Below are 17,934 nucleotides of genomic sequence, written 5' to 3' on the forward strand. Positions count from 1 at the left end.
ATTAATAAATTTTTCCAAGTCCCGACGAGAGCACGAAGCAGCACCGAAGAAATCATCAATGTACCGGAGAAAGAGTTGTGGAAGGGGGCCGGAGTAGGACTGCAACAAGGAATGTTCCACATACCCCACAAAGAGACAGGCATAGCTGGGGCCCATGCGGGTACCCATAGCCACACCTTTTATTTGGAGGAAGTGAGAGGAGTTGAAGGAGAAATTGTTCAGTGTGAGAACAAGTTCAGCCAGACGGAGGAGAGTAGTGGTGGATGGGGATTGTTCGGGCCTCTGTTCGAGGAAGAAGCTAAGGGCCCTCAGACCATCCTGGTGGGGGATGGAGGTGTAGAGGGATTGGACGTCCATGGTGAAGAGGAAGCGGTTGGGGCCAGGGAACTGGAAATTGTTGATGTGACCCAAGGTGTCAGAGGAATCACGGATGTAGGTGGGAAGGGACTGGACAAGGGGAGAGAGAAGGGAGTCAAGATAATGAGAAATGAGTTCTGTGGGGCAGGAGCAAGCTGACACGATCGGTCTACCGGGACAGTTCTGTTTGTGGACTTTGGGTAGGAGGTAGAAGCGGGCCGTCCGAGTTTGGGCGACTAACAGGTTGGAAGCTTTGGGAGGAAGATCCCCAGAGGAGATGAGGTCAGTGACAGTCCTGGAAACAATGGCTTGATGTTCAGTGTTGGTGTCATGGTCCAGGGAGAGGTAGGAGGAAGTGTCTGTAAGTTGACGCTCAGCCTCTGCGAGGTAGAGGTCAGTGCACCAGACAACAACAGCACCACCCTTGTCAGCAGGTTTGATGACGATGTCAGGGTTGGACCTGAGAGAATGGAGTGCAGTAAGTTCAGCGAGAGAGAGATTAGAATGGGTGAGAGGAGCAGAGAAATTGAGACGAATAATGTTGCGCCGACAGTTCTCAATGAAAAGATCAAGAGAAGGTAAGAATCCAGAGGGAGGGGTCCAGGTGGAGGGAGAATATTGGAGGTGGGTGAATGGGGAGAGGACTCCTGCCCAAAGAAGCAAGCCCGGAGACGAAGACGGCAGAAGAAGAGTTCAGCATCGTGCCGAGCCCGAAATTCATTAAGGTGAGGGCGTAGGAGTATGAAACTAAGTCCTTTGCTGTGCACTGAATTTTTCTCCCCGTTCAACGGATCCTTTCACCCATCTCCAATATTCTCCCTCCACCTGGACCCCTCCTTCTGGATTCTCACCTTCTCTTGATCTTTTCATTGAGAACTGTCGGCGTGACATTAGTCGTCTCAATTTCTCTGCTCCTCTCACCCATTCTAATCTCTCTCTCACTGAACGTACTGCACTCCATTCTCTCGCGTCCAACCCTGACATCGTCATCAAACCCGCTGACAAGGGTGGTGCTGTTGTTGTCTGGCGCACTGACCTCTACCTCGCAGAGGCTGAACAATTGCACTCAGTGGCCTAAAGCTATGAATCAAAGTTCCTGATGGTGATTGTTATCAATGGCTCCTGCTGGGAAGTGAATAGGTGAAGGCAACATGGGACTCAGTATGATGTTTTATTAGCGACAACATTCAAATTTTTGGGTTCACACATGAATGACAGCCACCCAGATAGGGACAGAAGACTCCATGGTTTATGCAAAAAAAAATACTGAGGCCCGCTTGGTCAGCAGCCTAGGGTAGGAACACAGGAATAGGAGTAGGCCATTTACCCCGCTGAGTTTGTTCCACCATTCAATTTGATTATGACTAATTGGTAACTTAACTCAGTCCACTTACCTTGGTTCTGTCATCTTTAATACTTTGTATTTCCCTGCCTATCAAAAGTCTATCAATCTCAGTTTTTTATATTTTCAATTAGTTTAACTGCAACAGTTTTTGGAGGAAGAGTTCCAAATTTCCTCTACCCATTGTGTGAAGAAGTGTTCCCTGACATCATCCCTTGATAACCTAGCTCTAATTTGGGTTCTCCCATCAGAGCAAATAGTTCCCTTCTTTCTGTACTCTACCAACTCCTTTAATCCTCATATGACACCTCCATCTTATCATTTTATATTAATTTATATTAATCTAATATATTCAAGAAAATAGAAGCCTAGTATATGAAAACTGGTTTTTGTAATTTAACGCTTTTAGCTCAAGGTATCATTCTGATCAATTTGCACAGCTGCCACCCTCCACCCCCTGCCCGCACAGTCCCAAACCAAATTCCTAATGCGCAGTGCCCAGAACTGAGCACAGTCCTCTAAAGGGGGTGTAACCAGAACTTCACATAACTGTAATATAAGTTTCACCTGCTTGCATTCCAAGCCCTATGAAATAAAGGACAACATTACATTACTCAGTGAAATTATTTTTTGTACCTATCCAATCATTTTTAGTAATTTTTGCACTTATACTCCTAAATCCTCCACAGTTCCTAGATTAATACTATTTAGAAAATACTCCAATCCATACTTAGATCCAAGATGCATGGCCTTACACTTCTCCACATTGAACTCCATCTGACATTATCTGAACTGTGTTAAAAAGAGAATTAATAGGGAACTAACATATGAAATTACACGTGGAAATGTTAATATACCAGTGTGTTTGTGTGAAATTGCTTTGTCCACACTTTTGGGAAGAGTTAGCCAATTCAATGATTTCAAAAGGAAACTTGAGGGAAATAATGTTGCAGGCTGGGGTACAGAGTGGGGGAATAGACTGACTGGATTGCCCTACAGAAGAGGCATAGATTCGATGGGCCAAATGGCCTCCTTCGCCATTATAATGACTCAATAACTCAAATTAAATCGATGGAAGCCTATGCTTAATTTTTACACAAAGGAATTTCACATGATCACGTGAAACGTCCGTAAATAAATGTTCAAGGTCATGAGGTCTCAGGGCCAAATTTTTATTTAGAAAGATGTTTGATGTTTTGTTTTTACTTAAAACGGACGGAGGCAGGTATCTAATTTAATTGCTTCCTGTCCCACCCCCTTCTACCAGTTTATATTTCATCTCATTTCTATATTTTTTAATTCTGATAAAGGGTCATACGGACTCGAAACGTCAACTGTATCCCTGTCCGCAGATGCTGTCAGACCTGCTGAGTTTTTCCAGGTATTTTTGTTTTTGTTCTAGATTTCCAGCATCCGCAGTTTTTTGCTTTTATCTAATTTAATATTACAGCTTTCAACGAAGAATTGGGTCACTTTTAGTTCGGATACGCTTCAGATGAGATTTCCCTGCAGAAATTACGGAATGTATATTAAAACAATGTTTAATAATTCATATATCGCGTCTGAGTCATCGTCAGGTAACTCAGTCTGTAACCCCCTACATTTACTCCTATACTTATAATGCTACTGCCGCCCTGATGCGGCCGCGCAGCTGGAACTTGGCTTCAGGTGGCAAATCTTCCACCAGTCACTGAAGTAGGTCAACAGACACAACACGCTTCCCAGTGACAGAGTTTCAGCACATGTACCTATAATAGATTTTTTATTTTTTTTCTTCTTCCCTTGCACATCTCTCTGTGTGACAGACAGAAGAAGGAGCCTCCCCATCCTCCCAGTCTTGTCGCTTCTCGTTCTTCAAAGTCGCCGCTTTGCGGAGCTCGAGCCTCAGCCGCCGGGTCACGTGCAGCCGCCCAGTCTCCACTTTGCAAACACACCCCCGCCTTTCACACTTTGCTGCCAGTTGCTGCTCTCATTGCTGAAGCAATTCTTTGTCGTGCTATCCCACTTTTGCAGATTTGCGCTGCTGGAAAATTGACTTCGGAAATCAAGTCGGAAAAAGAAAGTTGAAAACTAAATATCAGGGCGATTAACATCTATATTTAAAAAAACTTGCTTCCAGCTTCCCATTCACATGGAGGGAAATGCACGACTTGCAACCGCTGCTCTAATGTTCGCTTCAGTAATTTTTTTGAGTTTACGATGTGTCGTACAAACCTTACTCTATAATAATCGGTATGACGGGTAAGTATTTTATTTTCTGAGCGCTGTTAAACTTGTGGTTCAGCTTTCTATATTTTCTTTGGTATCTCGCAGGTGTTCAGTTTTCTGACGTATATGAGGCATATGTGGATGTTTAGGTGGAAATGTAAATTAATTCCTGTAGTTTAATCATTACATGAATACCTGAAAGGGATTATGATGGCAATTTGATCTAGGAGTTTGAATACTGTCATAAATTGTGAGAAAGACGCAATTTTTAAAAATTTCAATCGTATTACTGGCTTAAGATCTAGAATATCTTCACATGGTTAGCTTTAAAAGTTGTTTTATACGATTGGGGGTTTTCTGGGTTAGCAATGAATATTTGCAAAATACTTAAGATCTACAACTCCTTATAACTCCTGCATCTTGTGGAATTCATCAAATTAATAACTGATGACTGACACCCTGGGGTTACCATTGACCAGAAACTGAACTGGACTAGCCATATAAATATTGTGGCTTCAAGAGCAGGTCAGAGGCTGGGAATCCTGCAGTGAGTAACTCACCGCCTGACTCTCCAAAGCCTGTCCACCATTTACAAGGCACAAGTCTGGAGTGTGATTGAATACTCTCCACTTGCCTGGATGAGTGTAGTTCCAACAACAAGAAGCTTGACACCATATATAACAAAGCAGCCAGCTTGATTGGCACCCCATCCACAAACATTCACTCCCTCCACCACTGACACACATGCAGGTACTGACCAAGGCTCCCTAGACTGCACCTTCCAAACCCATGACTGCTACATCTAGAAGGACACCATCTGAAAGTTCCCCTCCATGCCACTCACCATCCTGATTTGGAAATATATCACCATTCCTTCACTGTTGTTAGGTAAAAATCCAGGAACTCCCTAACAGCACTGTGGGTGTACATACACCATATGGACTGCAGCGGTTCAAGAAGACAGCTCACCACCACTTTCAAGGGCATTTGGGGACAGGCAATAAATGCTGGCCTGGCCAGTGACGCCCACATTCCATGAATGAATTAAAAAGTGTGCCGTAGCCATGTTATTTACATTGCTGCAAAAAATGAAAAAAATTGAGCATATGATGATTCCAACTTATTAAACAGCAAAACATTTGTGTAATAATGCAGTGCTGGGATAGATACAATATGCAAATAAATTTAATTTTTCTGTATTAATAATGACTGGAAAACATATAACATTGAAAAAAGCTTGTAACATTTACATATTCCAGTTTAGAAGAATATAGACACAATAAATATGTACTCCATTGTACAATATTGATTGTAATTGAGATCAAGTAGTAAACAGCAATGTCAAAATATAACTGAAAGCATTATAGTCCCATAGGGACATCAATATATAAAATCATCTGAAAAGCACATTTAATATTTTAACCTTTGGTGACAAAATATGCTTAGCTCACGATTTATGAAAAATCATGGGTAAAAAATTATTTCAAATCTTTGCACTCCCAGTCTACTTAGCATTTGTTCAAAAATTTAAACAAGAATAACAAATCAAAATAAAATTTTATACAGAAGAAATTAGACTTATAAATGCACAATTGTCTTTAGAGGAACTCTGGTCTCGGATCAACTGTCTTATATGCTCTGAAGGTTGAACAGAGAATAAGGGATACCGTTGATAATAGAGGCAGAGATTTCCTTGAGTTTTTTAGATGAAGTCATAAACAGAGTGAAGGTCAAACAATTGATAATGACCATCCCAAAGATGATGATATTAATACCTTGAAATCATCCCCATGGTTTTGGTTTTTAAAATGAAATATTTTTCTTTGTGTGGTATCACTGGTAGGACTTCCTTTATTGCCTATCCCAATTTTTCCTCAGCAGGTTGTGATGGGCTATCCAAAAATGTTGCAATGTTCATGAAGGTGTTAGATCGTGAATTCCAGAAAATTAACCAATTGATGATGAAGGAGCACTAATATATTTCCAAATCAGTATGACATGTGACTTGGTGGAAACACGGCGGTGATGGTGTTCTCACAACATTATTGCTTCTTTACTCCTATATTCATGGATATTCCATGATCATTCTAACAGTAAATCAGGGAATTCATTACGTTTATGACAGGGACTTTACATAATAGCCTGCTATAACAGTACACAATCTTAGATAATAACAAGGCGTATAAGGGACTGCACTGTGGAAAGGTACCTACTGCTAATATGGAATCATCTTTAATTTGATATGCCCTTTTAAGGTAGTAGCCCTATTTCTTGTAATTAGACACATCCTGAGGTCCCTAAGTGTCTATTGCTGATGATTGAAATTTGTGTGGATTGACAGCTGTTTGTAAATCCCTAGTCCCCCCCTTTTTTTGTAAGAGGTTAGATAATCAAGGTCAAATGAAGCCAAGATAAAGTAAGTGATTTTTTGCTCTATTTAAGTGATGTGTTATTTATTCATTGGTAGTTTGTTCTCTGTTCATTTGTGACTTATTGCATTTTTGTAAATTATATTTGTGTCAATCAGGTGGTAGTCTATATTCTCTGGAGTTTAGAAGAACAAGAGGTGATCTCAGTGAAACATTGAAGATTCTGAAGGGGTTTGATGGGGTCAACACTGAGAGGTTTTTTTCCCCGACACAGTAGTCTAGAATATGGGGGCACAGTCTCAGGCTAAGGGGATGACCATTTAGGACTGAAATGATGGAGAGTATTAGGGGCTTGAAGCTCAGCTCAGGGTCAAAAAGAAAAATAAATTTTACACTCATTTAACTTGGGTGAGGAAAAAGGAAGATAAAGATTTGAACAGATATAGTGCCATTCACAGCCATATGACATTCAGAAGTGCTATACAGCCAATGAAGCACTTGTGAAGTTTAATCACTGCTGTAATGTAGGAAACTGTAATGTAATGCAGCCATAAAAGGGATGTAATTAGGGATTAGAATGCAAAGTTTTTCACAGGAGCCATATAGGCTGATTTTTAAAATTTTTGCCTGAAATTGAAGGGTTGTGAATATTTGGAATTCTCTACCCCAGAGAGCTGTGGATGCTTCATCATTGTCAATCTCAGTCTTAAATAAATATATTCAGTTTTTAGGTTTCTCAGGGAATTGGGGGGTATCGGGAGTGGGCAGAAAAGTAGAGCTGGAGCCAAAGATCAGCCATGATTGTATTAAATGGCGGAGCTGGTTCAAAGAGCTATATGGTCTACTCATTCCTATTTATTTTATTCTTATGTCATATTGCTTATATGACACTGAAATTGTGATAATTTTGTGTAATGGCCACAGAAAAACAAGTCTTTCATTTTGTGTAATTCGTGAGAGCTGATTGAATCTTTGTGGTACATTATCCACAAGCGCAGGGACATTCCCATAGAAATTTTGAAACTTTTGAAATGGAATTTCCCATGGAAATAGATCCATGTGTCTTGATAACCAACCTTACCTCAACCTGATGATATTTGTGCTATCTGGCTGCTTGATTGATGTAACTTTGGCAAAAATTTAAAAAAATCATCCTGTATGGCTCCTGTGAAAAACTTTGCATTCTAGTCCCCAATTCCATCCCTTTTTTGGCTGCATTACATTACAGTTTCCCACATTACTGCAGTGATTAAACTTCATAAGTACTTCATTGGCTGTATAGTACTTTTGAGTGTTATATGGTTATGAATGGCACTATATTCATTCAAATCTTTATTTTTCTTTCTCCTCCCCCAAGTTAAATGAGTGTAAAATTTATTTTTCTCTTTGATCTTGAGCTGAGCTTTAAACCCCACATACTCTCCATCATTAAATCTGCCAGTTTCCATCTCTATCACTTTACCTCCTTTGTCCTTCTGTCAACCCACTGTCACTAAAACTCATGTACACTGTTGTCATCCTTAAAGTCAAGTCCTCCAAAGCTACCTTCACAAGGTTCACCTGAGACTCCAATTAATCCAGATCTCTTGTCAGTTGCATTCTATTTATCACCAAATCCACTTTGTTAGCAAATTGTTAGCATTTAACAGGTATCATTTAAAATAGTTACAGTTAGAATATAGTTTGCTCTCTCATCACTTAAGTTTCAAAATGATAGGCAGTAGTTCCTCAGTCTGAAATTAGAGAAAAGTTTGTTCAATAATTAAGATACATATAATCTGGCAGGAAAGAAGTTTATAAGATGTATATAAATTTAGTAACGTGTAATATTTTGGGGCTTCAGTGATTGTTAATTAACGGTTGGATATGGATGATCCTGTGTTCCATGACTGCTAAGCAATTGATAATTTTTGTAAAATCCTGACATCGGTGTCATACAGCAAGACCCATGGGGTTTATCTTGGTGAAATGATGAGAACAGATCTTTAAAATATAATTGTTGTGCATGGCCAGTTTTTTCAGCATGCAGTCCCTTTTAATTTTTTTTTGCATGGCTATGTATGTACAATATTTATAACAGAGCAAATCCTGTGGGGCCAAAGCCCGTGCAGCTTAGTGCCCACGTTGCCTTTTAAGTAATGCTCAAAATCCTCTGTAACAACCTGTTTACATACAGTCAGCTGTTAGAACAGGGTAAAAAACAAAAACAGAATTACCTGGAAAAACTCAGCAGGTCTGGCAGCATCGGCGGAGAAGTAAAGAGTTGACGTTTCGAGTCCTCATGACCCTTCGACAGAACTTGAGTGAGTCAAAGAAAGGGGTGAAATATAAGCTTATGTTAGAACAGGGTGTTAGGTCAAGGACTAGCCATCAAAATGCTTTGCAGCCTCCTGAATGAACACTAGCAGGCAACAGTCCTCCGGGAGGACATTTTGAAATGCAAATTTCAACTCCTTTACCAAGGTAGGGTCTTGTGTTGAAGATGGGCCAAACTCGTGTCTCAGCCGAAAATCCCACCTTGGACACTTTGGAGCCTCTTTAGCATCTAGAATATTGTGAGAATGTTTTTTAAAAATATTTTGGGGAATATTGTGTTATGGTGAAGAAGGCTGGGTATGTGTGTGATTTAATTAAGCTGGGCAAGTGGTTGATTGGAGTCAGGCTGCCTGGGTGTTTGGAAACATGAAAAGGTTAAAGGTGTTAAGTCTGAGGTGCAAGTAAATAGGTTAGATCTAACAGTTACATTTTTAGATAAATTGAAAGGCTATTTCAATTTCAAAGGGGAATCAGAGATAAAAAGGAAAATGTTTGCATCTTGCAGGAGTCCACATATAAATAGCAGTGAGGATATATTTTTATTGACCCAAAAGCAAAGGGAAGATGGAAACATGAAAGATCTTATATTTGGAAGGGTTTCAGTTTCAAAGGGGTGTGAGAACAATAGGATTTAGATGAAAGGGGAAAAGGGTATATTAGAGTTACTGTGGATAGCTGGAAAAGAAAAGGATAGATTAAAAGAATTAGAAATAAAGAAACTTCAATGGGAAAGAGAGGTGCAGGAAAAGAAAAGATTACAAGAGATAGAAGTGTGAAACTTGAACTTGAACTTCAGAGAGTTAGCAATTGAGGAAAAAGGGAGAGAGATAGGGAGCTTCGCCGAGAGAAAGAAGCCAGACAATATGAATTGTCTACAGTGAAACTTGAGTGAAGGAAGAAAGGAAATAGAGTGATTCAAATAGTGACTTTGATTCCTTGGAGGAGCTTGACTTAACTAAAAATCTGCAGTTAGTGCCTAAATTTACAGAGGATGGAGTTGAAAGATATTTAACCTTATTTGAAAATATAACTACAAAATTTAATTGGCCAAGGCATGCTTGGGTTATCATGTTGCCGAGTTTTTCAGGTACAGCAATGAATGTGTATGCAAGCTTATCAGAGGAACAGTCTGCAGATTATGAAATAGTAAAGAAGGCAATATTAAATGCTTATGAGCTTTCTCTGAAGCTTATCAGTTGAAGTTTAGGACTTTAAAGAAAATACTTAATCAGACTTATGTAGAATTTGCAAGAGAAACAGAAATAATCTGGGATCAGTGGTCCAGGGCATTAAAGTTAGATAAGACTTTTGAAAATGTAAGAGGTTATGATTATGGAAGAATTTAGAAATTGCATCCAGTAAACATTAAGGTATATTTAGATGAAAGACAAAACAAAAAGATCAGAAACGCCGCTGTTTTAGCCAATATGTCTGATATTTCACACAAACAGTTGAGTGTAGGAAAAGGGTCATATGAATATGTTGGATCCAGTGCCCTTGGTTTGGTTGGGGCTAAAGGATCCGGGTTGCACACTTTGTTTGGGGTGATTGAGTCGGTACAGAGACAGAGAACGTCAGGAGAAAGTTTTTCAAATAAACACATGCTGTTTATTTACAAACTAAATTCTACAACTATACTTGTGTGCTCGCAACATAAAACTCTTTTGTCACTCATCAGTGACTAATTCAAGACTCTCTCACATAGATGTGTATTCTTTGGTCCTGGGGCTGCTTTAATTGCTTTCACTTTTTCTTCAATTGGATGTAGGCCTTGTGAATCGACTTTGTGACCTACGTAAGTTACTTCTTTTGCCTGGAATGTGCACTTTTCCTTTCTCAATCTCACTCCAACTTGTGAAAAATGTTTCAGAACTTCTTCCAGGTTCATAAAATGTTCCTTTTCTGTAAGTCCAGTCACAAAAACATCATCCAAATAAATTGCAACATGGGGCAAACCCTGTAACAGGCTTTCCATAGTTCTTTGGAATATGGCTGAAGCAGACGATATGCCAAATGGTAAAGGTGTGTATTAATATAATCCCTTACGTGTATTTATAGTGACAAATTTTTGGGATACCTGCTCTAATTCCATTTGCTGGTAGGCATGACTCAAATCTAACTTCGTGTAAGCCTTTCCACCTGCCAGTTTAAATCTTCAATTTTAGGGATGGGGTGTCTATCCAATTTTGCAACTATATTGATTTACAGTCCTCACATTTCCTAATGCTTCAGTCAGGTTTGAGAACAGGTACAATTGAAGCTGCCCAATTGTATCACTCCCAGCTTTTCTAATATGTTTAGTTCTGTGTTTAGCTTATCCTGCATTGCATAAGGTACTGGTCTTGCCTTCATGAACCTTAGTATTGCCTCTGGATCTACATGAATTTTTGCTTGTGGCTCTTCAGCTTTTCCTTAAAAACTGAGGCATATTTTTGTAATAGCTATGAAAACCCATTAGTTTTTAGTTGGAAGATTTCATTCCATTCCAATTTAATTTCTTTCAGCCAGTTTTGTCTGAGGAGACTAGGTCCCTCGCCTGCTACTACCGTCAAGGGTAATCTCACTGTTTGACCTTCATAGTTTTCTGTGACTTTACATAAACCCTTGGACTTGTATCTCTTCTCCTGTGTAAGTCTTTAATTTTTCAACAGGTTCTTCTAAATTCAGCTTATGTGTTCCATGCTTCGGGTATTGAAAAAAATGCTCACCGATCACCGTAGTAGCTGCATCAGTATCCATCTCCATTCTGATAGGACTCTCATTGTTACATGGATAGACTCTGTTCTTCCTACTTTTAAATTATATATCAAATAGATATCAGCGTCTATTATTTCAGGCTTTTCAATGCTGTTTATCTCAATGGGATTTTGCCTTTGATAGTCTGCCTGATTCTATCTTTACAATTTCTCTTGAGGTATCCATATCTATGGTAGAAGAAGCATTCAATCTTTTTAAATTCTTTTATTATAGGGCTATCTACTTCCATCTCTGTTACTATAATGCCATACTTTTGCTGCCAAGTTTTCCTTTTTAATTTGTTTGCTAGCGGTGGCTGCTTCCCGCTTTGGAACAAAGCTCTGAACTTACGCGCTCTTTTTGGTTGAAGCTCCCCACCCAACGTGGAGGATGGCACCATTTTGCGCTCCTTAAATGGCTTCTGATTCTTGCACTATACCTTCCATTGCAAGAGAGATTTCCAATGTCTTCTGAAAATTTAGATTTGTTTCAGCCAACGATCTCTTCTGAATCACATTTTCGTTTATACTGCACACCAAACGATCTCTAAGCACATCATTGATAGAAGTACCGAACTCACAATGTTCAGTTAATTGCTTCAGACTCACCATATAAGAAGCAACTGCCTCCCCTGCAGCTCTTATTCTTAGAGTTGAGTCTAGACAGTTGTATGGTCACCAACGGCTTGGGCTGGTAATGATTCTTTATGAGGTTCACTAAATCATCAAAACTTTTGGAGTCTGGGACACTGGGCACCAACAGATTCCAAATGAACTTGTCCTACTCCCACATATGAACAGAAGGATCACTCGCTTCTTCTCCTCCCCCACAATGTCATTTGCCTGGAAGAACATAGTGAGACCAGTCATCTGAGGTTGGATTGAATGGCTCCACTCTTGCAAATTGCAGCATGCTCTTGGGGGATTACTTCAACGCTCAGAAGAAATTTTCTTTTACTTACAACTACCATGCGAGGTACTACTCAATTTCAGTTCTTCTGATTTCCTTTGTTTTTCTTGCTCTTACCTCGATTTTTTCGTGCCTTTACTCTTGCCAGTTTGCTGGATCCAGTGCCCTTGATTTGTTGGGGCTAAAGGATCCCGATTGCATGCTTTGTTTGGGGTGACCGAGTCGGTACAGAGACAGAGAACATCAGGAGATCGTTGCTAGAATAAGCACATGCTGTTTATTTATAAATTAAACTCTACAACTATACTTGTGTGCTCACAACATAAAACTCTGTCTTCACTCATCAGTGACTAATTCAAGACTCTCTCACATAGAGGTCGCCCGTGCTACTCTGCTACTCTGGCATTAAGATCGTGTGATCTTACGTTACAATAGCTGTCTTTAAAGGTGTATTACAAATCAGGTTACTACAGAAAATCAGCAGGAAAGTTGGAGATTTAGAAAACCTAGTGATGTAAAAAAGTTAGTAATTCAGATCAAGCTGAAGGATACCTGTCTATTAGAGATGGAAAGATAGAAAGTAGAGTTGAAGGGACAAAACTGAGATGTTACCATTGTAATAAGGTTGGGCACACAAGGTCATGTTGTTGGAGGTTAAACAGGAAACTGATTTCAGTAATTGGAACTCAGAAAAGTTCTGGAAGTAAGAGTACTCTGGGCTCAGATCCAGCGGCAATAAAAACCAGTGGCTTGTGCATAGGTGGAGCAGGAAGAATCAGTGGGAGCTAAAGAAGTGGGAATGTGATCACAGCTGACCAAAAGGAGTTCTGAAGGGCAGGTTGCAGAGATGTTTAACGATTTTATTTGTGAAGGGAAAATATATCCGTGTGTAGAGGAAAGAGTAGGAAAAGATGTCAAAATTTTAAGAGATACTGGGGTTAGCTAGTCTAAAATGTTATGGGATAGTGCTATCTGTTGTCCAGAAGGGTAATTGCAGGATAAGATATTAATTAAAGAAATCCATGGCTTAGTGAAACCAATTTCATTGTGTAATCTCTGCATTCCAGAATGTTTTTACATTAAGAATAATGTGTTAATGACTTAAGTTTTCTTTTATTTTGTTAATAAAACTTTTTTACTTTTAATTAAAAAAAACCCAAAAGTGTGACTGGACCTCTTACTATTGTGATTGGTACGCCATCTTCTTGTTATTAGAATATGAAAAAAAGGTTGTGGACCACAAGCCAAGTTTCCCTCTGGGATTTGGTTTGTGCAGCAATTAACACCAGCTCTTGTCATATCATTACCGAAGGAAAATTGCCCCCACACAGTAAGAAACTATGAAAGCCTAGGAATATTCTTCAGTCTTCTCTTTGCCTTGTGTTTTTTTTGTGTGTTGGGTGGTATAGGAATCCTAAAATAAATAAATCTTAAGCATATATAATTGGAAACAGCTTTTAAAACAATATGTGTGGATCCATAATGTTATGGGTGCTGTGTTTTTAAACAGCAACCCAGTTTGTGTGATGTGTAAGTTTGATCATTGTTGATCTTTCGATTTTTGGTTAAAACCTGGGCATGTTTTAATCTATATGCAATGGTCTAGCTGTGCATTATTTTTCTGCTTTCTGAGGTGATGGGAGAAGACAATAGAAATCCCATGGATTCTGCGGTAAACAATTCTACAGAAATCCAGATTGAGTTAATTTTTAAACTTGTTAGACTTTAATGATAATTGGCAAAAGATCCAGAGAGGAGATGAGATTTTTTTTACATAACAATTTATGACCTGGAATGCATTGCTCGAAAGGGTGGTGGAAGCAGATTCAATTGTAACTTTGAAAAGGGAATTGTATATACTTGAGCGAAAAAATTGCTCGGCTATGCAGAAGTCTATATGCAGGGATATGAGGAATAATTGGATATCTCTTTCAAAGAACTGACATGCCTGATAGACTGAAAAGTTTCCTTCTGTGCTTTTTGATTCTATGATTCAGTGACTTGGGCTATGCTGACAGGTGTGTTTAAGGATGCAGTTTCAGTTCATAAGACTTGTGAAAACTTTAACTGGCCATGAACATGGGAAAGATATGAGGCTGGGCAGCAGCAAAATACTCAAACTGTAATACTGCTCATCTATTGACATATCCCAGCCTCCATTGGCTCCATGTACTGCAGTACATGGATTTTAACATTATAGGTTTTGTTCCATGTGGTGGATAAAATGGCTCCTCCCTGAATGCTTTTCTTACAAAGGAATGACATCAGAGGCCACATGACTCTGGGAAGCCAAAGTACCCAAAAGACAACTGTGTGCAAAGGCAGTTATCCAAACATCCCCCTTTTTCATAAATAAAACACATTGCAATAACTATCATTTGCAAGTTACGGTCTATAACGAAAGTCATCACGGTGAACAGAAAACTGTTCATTCTAGTCTGTCTCAATTTTGACCGTTTCTACGCACTCATTGCATACATAATCTTTAAAGCATTCAGGTCTTCTAATGGTACATGTGGGTCGTTGGTTGATAATTTGGTGTCCGCTGGTTCCTAGGGTGATGATGCCTCTCTGGGAAATGCAGTTACTGTGGCAAGTACTGCTGCTGATCTATTGCATTTGTTGGGGACCAGTTGACCTCTGGGACTGACAGTCATTCCATTCCTTGTTCAGTTGCCAAAATCCCTCATCAGCTGTCTGCTGTGAAGGAACAGCTTCTCTGGTTGCATGTACATGTCTGCAGTTATGATACTATATCTGGTCATCCATTTCCACGCTGTAGTATTGAGGAGTCACTGCTTTACACAGCTTCCAAGTTGCCAAGTGGCTGACTTTTGTTGAGTGCATTGAGTATTTTCACTTTGACTGGCTCTCCAACTCTCAACTCTGGCAATGATTTGGCTGCTTGATTAAAGTGAAATTTGACTTTCTGTTATTTCACTTGATTTTGTCTCTCAATTCTATCACTATTTTTGGCTTAAGTGTTTTTTAGCTATTGGAAGAGTAGTTTGAGCGCAATGTGGCATTAATCGCTGGACTAAGCCACTTCATTTAGGTGTGTTTTACCATTCAAAGATTGTCTTGTATGCATCTGTTCTGGATCTAATTGATTTCTTGATGATTGTTTTGGCCATTTTCACCAGTGCCTCAGCCTTTCCATTTGATAGGGGATAGTGTGGAGGTGATGTGTAATGCTGACTTTCCCAATCATTCATGAAATGCCTGAATTCTTCACTGGTGAACTGAGAACCATTATCACTCATCACAATTTCAGGAATGTCATGATGACTGAAGTGTGCGTTCAGGCATTTTACAATCTCAGTGGCAGTCATTGATGTCAGTTTGTCTGCCTCCGAATAGTTTGAATTGTAGTTGACAGTGACGAGATAGTCAGTTCCAAAGCGAGTGAAGAGTTCTACTCCACCTTCACACATGGTCTGTCTGGGATGTTACGAGGCATGAGTGGCTCTTTAACTTGCTTAGCCTGATTATCATTACAAACATTGCATTGGCTGATGTGGTCTTCAATCTCACTACTCAGGTTTGGCTAGTAGAACATGTCGCTCCAAGTTCCTGCTTCGTTGCCGTTACATTGCAGGGTGAGTTGGTTGACATTGCACAGATTGAGAATGAGTGCCTGGTTATTACCTTTGCTTCTGAGCATTTTAATCAGTACCTGTTTAGGAGAGACAAAGCGATGGGAGAATCTGACCACCAGCTATTTAAAAATATCTTTCTCAAACCACTTCTATCTGCTCCAAAGCATCAGCAAAGGATGTTACTTCATTTGCAGAGATATCATTTAGAAGTGACACCGTATACCTCAGCACTGCCGTTGTCATCACCAGTTGTTTGTTGCGAGTGAAAGCTAGTTCTTGTTCAGTGCCCCGATAGCGTTGAACATCCTTAGCAGTGAGCTTATGTAGAGGTTCACACTCTGATGACAAATTTGGCAAGAAATTGGCCAATTAGTTCACAAATCCAACAAATTGTTGCACCGCCTTCACATCCATTTATTGCTGCACCTTTGCTACAGCTCACACCTTCTCAGTATCACAGTGCCTTTATAGTGCAGAAGGAGGCCATTTGGCCCATCGAGTCTGCACTGGCTCTCTGAAAAAGCATTCCACTTCGTCCCACTTCCCTGCCTTATCCCCGTAACCTTGCACATTCTTTTCAGGTAGCAATCCAATTCCCTTTTGAATACCTTGATCGAACCTGCCTCCACTGCCCTTTCAGGAAGTTTGTTCCAGACTCCAACCACCCTCTGAGTGAAAAAAATTTCCCTCACATCACATTTACTCCTTTTGCCAATTATTTTGAATCTGTGCCATCTGGTTCTTGGTGTTTTCTTGAGTGGGAACAGTTTCTCAGTATTTACCCTGTCCATACCACTCAGGATCTTGACTACCCCTAAAGTCTCCCCTCAGCCTACTTTTCTCCAAGGAAAATAGTCCCAACCTCCCCAATCTATCCTGATAGCTACAGTTCTTTATCCCTGGAATCATTCTTGTGAATCTCCTCTGCACTCTCTCCAATGCCTTTACATCCTTCCTGAAATTTGGCACCCAGAACTGGACGCAGTATTCCAGATGAGGTCTAAATAATGGCTTATAGAAGTTCAACATGACCTCCTTACTCTTGTACTCAATGCCCCTATTAATAAATTCTAAGATACTATATGCTTTATTAACAGCTCTCTCAACATGCCCTGCCATCTTCAACGACCTATGTATATATACACCATGGTCCCTCTGTTCCTGCGCCTCTTTTAGAGTCTCTCTTGTTATTTTATATTGCCTCACTATGTTTTTCCTGCCAAAATGAATCACCTCACACTTCTCTGCATTGAATTTCATCTGCCACTTGTCTGCCCAATCCATCAAAATGTCCATGTCCTTTTGAGTTCAAGACTATCCCCATCACAGTTGACAACATTTTCAGTTTTTGTATCATCTGCAAATTTTGAAATCATGCCCTGCACACCACAGTCTAGGTCATTAATATATATCAGGAAGAGCAAGGGTCCTAACACGGACCCCTGGGGAATTCCACTGCAAACCTTTCTCCAATCTGAAAAACAACCATTTATCACTAGTCTCTCTTTCCTGTCACTCAGCCAATTTCTTATCCAAATGCCTACTTTCCCTTTTATTCTATGACCTAGAATTTTGCTCCCAAGTCTGTTGCGTGGCATTGTATCAAATGCCTTTTGAAAATGCATATACCATATCAACAGCGTTTCCATTATCAACCTTCTCTGTTACTTCCTCAAAACCGCCAGCAAGTTAGTTAAACATGATTTTCTCTTAATGAATCTATGCTGGCTTTTTTAATTTATTGTTCACTTGTCTCAGTGACTATTGATTTTATCCCGTTCTATAGTTTCCAGAAGTTTCCTTACGACTGAGGTCAAACTGACTGGTCTGTAGTTGCCAGCTTTATCCTTGCACCTCTTTTTGAACAAGGGTGTAACATTCACAGTTCTCTATTCCTCTGCACCTCCCCTGTGTCTAAGGAAGATTGGAAAATTACCACTATTGCCTCTGCAATTTCAACTCTCGCTTCCCTCAATACCCTTGGATGCATCTCAACCGGCCCTGGTACCTTATCTATTTTAAGTAAAGATAGCCTTTCCAACATCTCTTTTCTCCCAGTTGTAAGTTCTTTTAGTGTACCAGTTACCTCCTCTCTTAC

This window comes from Carcharodon carcharias, chromosome 6 (genome assembly GCF_017639515.1).
Source record: "Carcharodon carcharias isolate sCarCar2 chromosome 6, sCarCar2.pri, whole genome shotgun sequence".
NCBI classification, from domain to species: Eukaryota; Metazoa; Chordata; class Chondrichthyes; order Lamniformes; family Lamnidae; genus Carcharodon; species Carcharodon carcharias.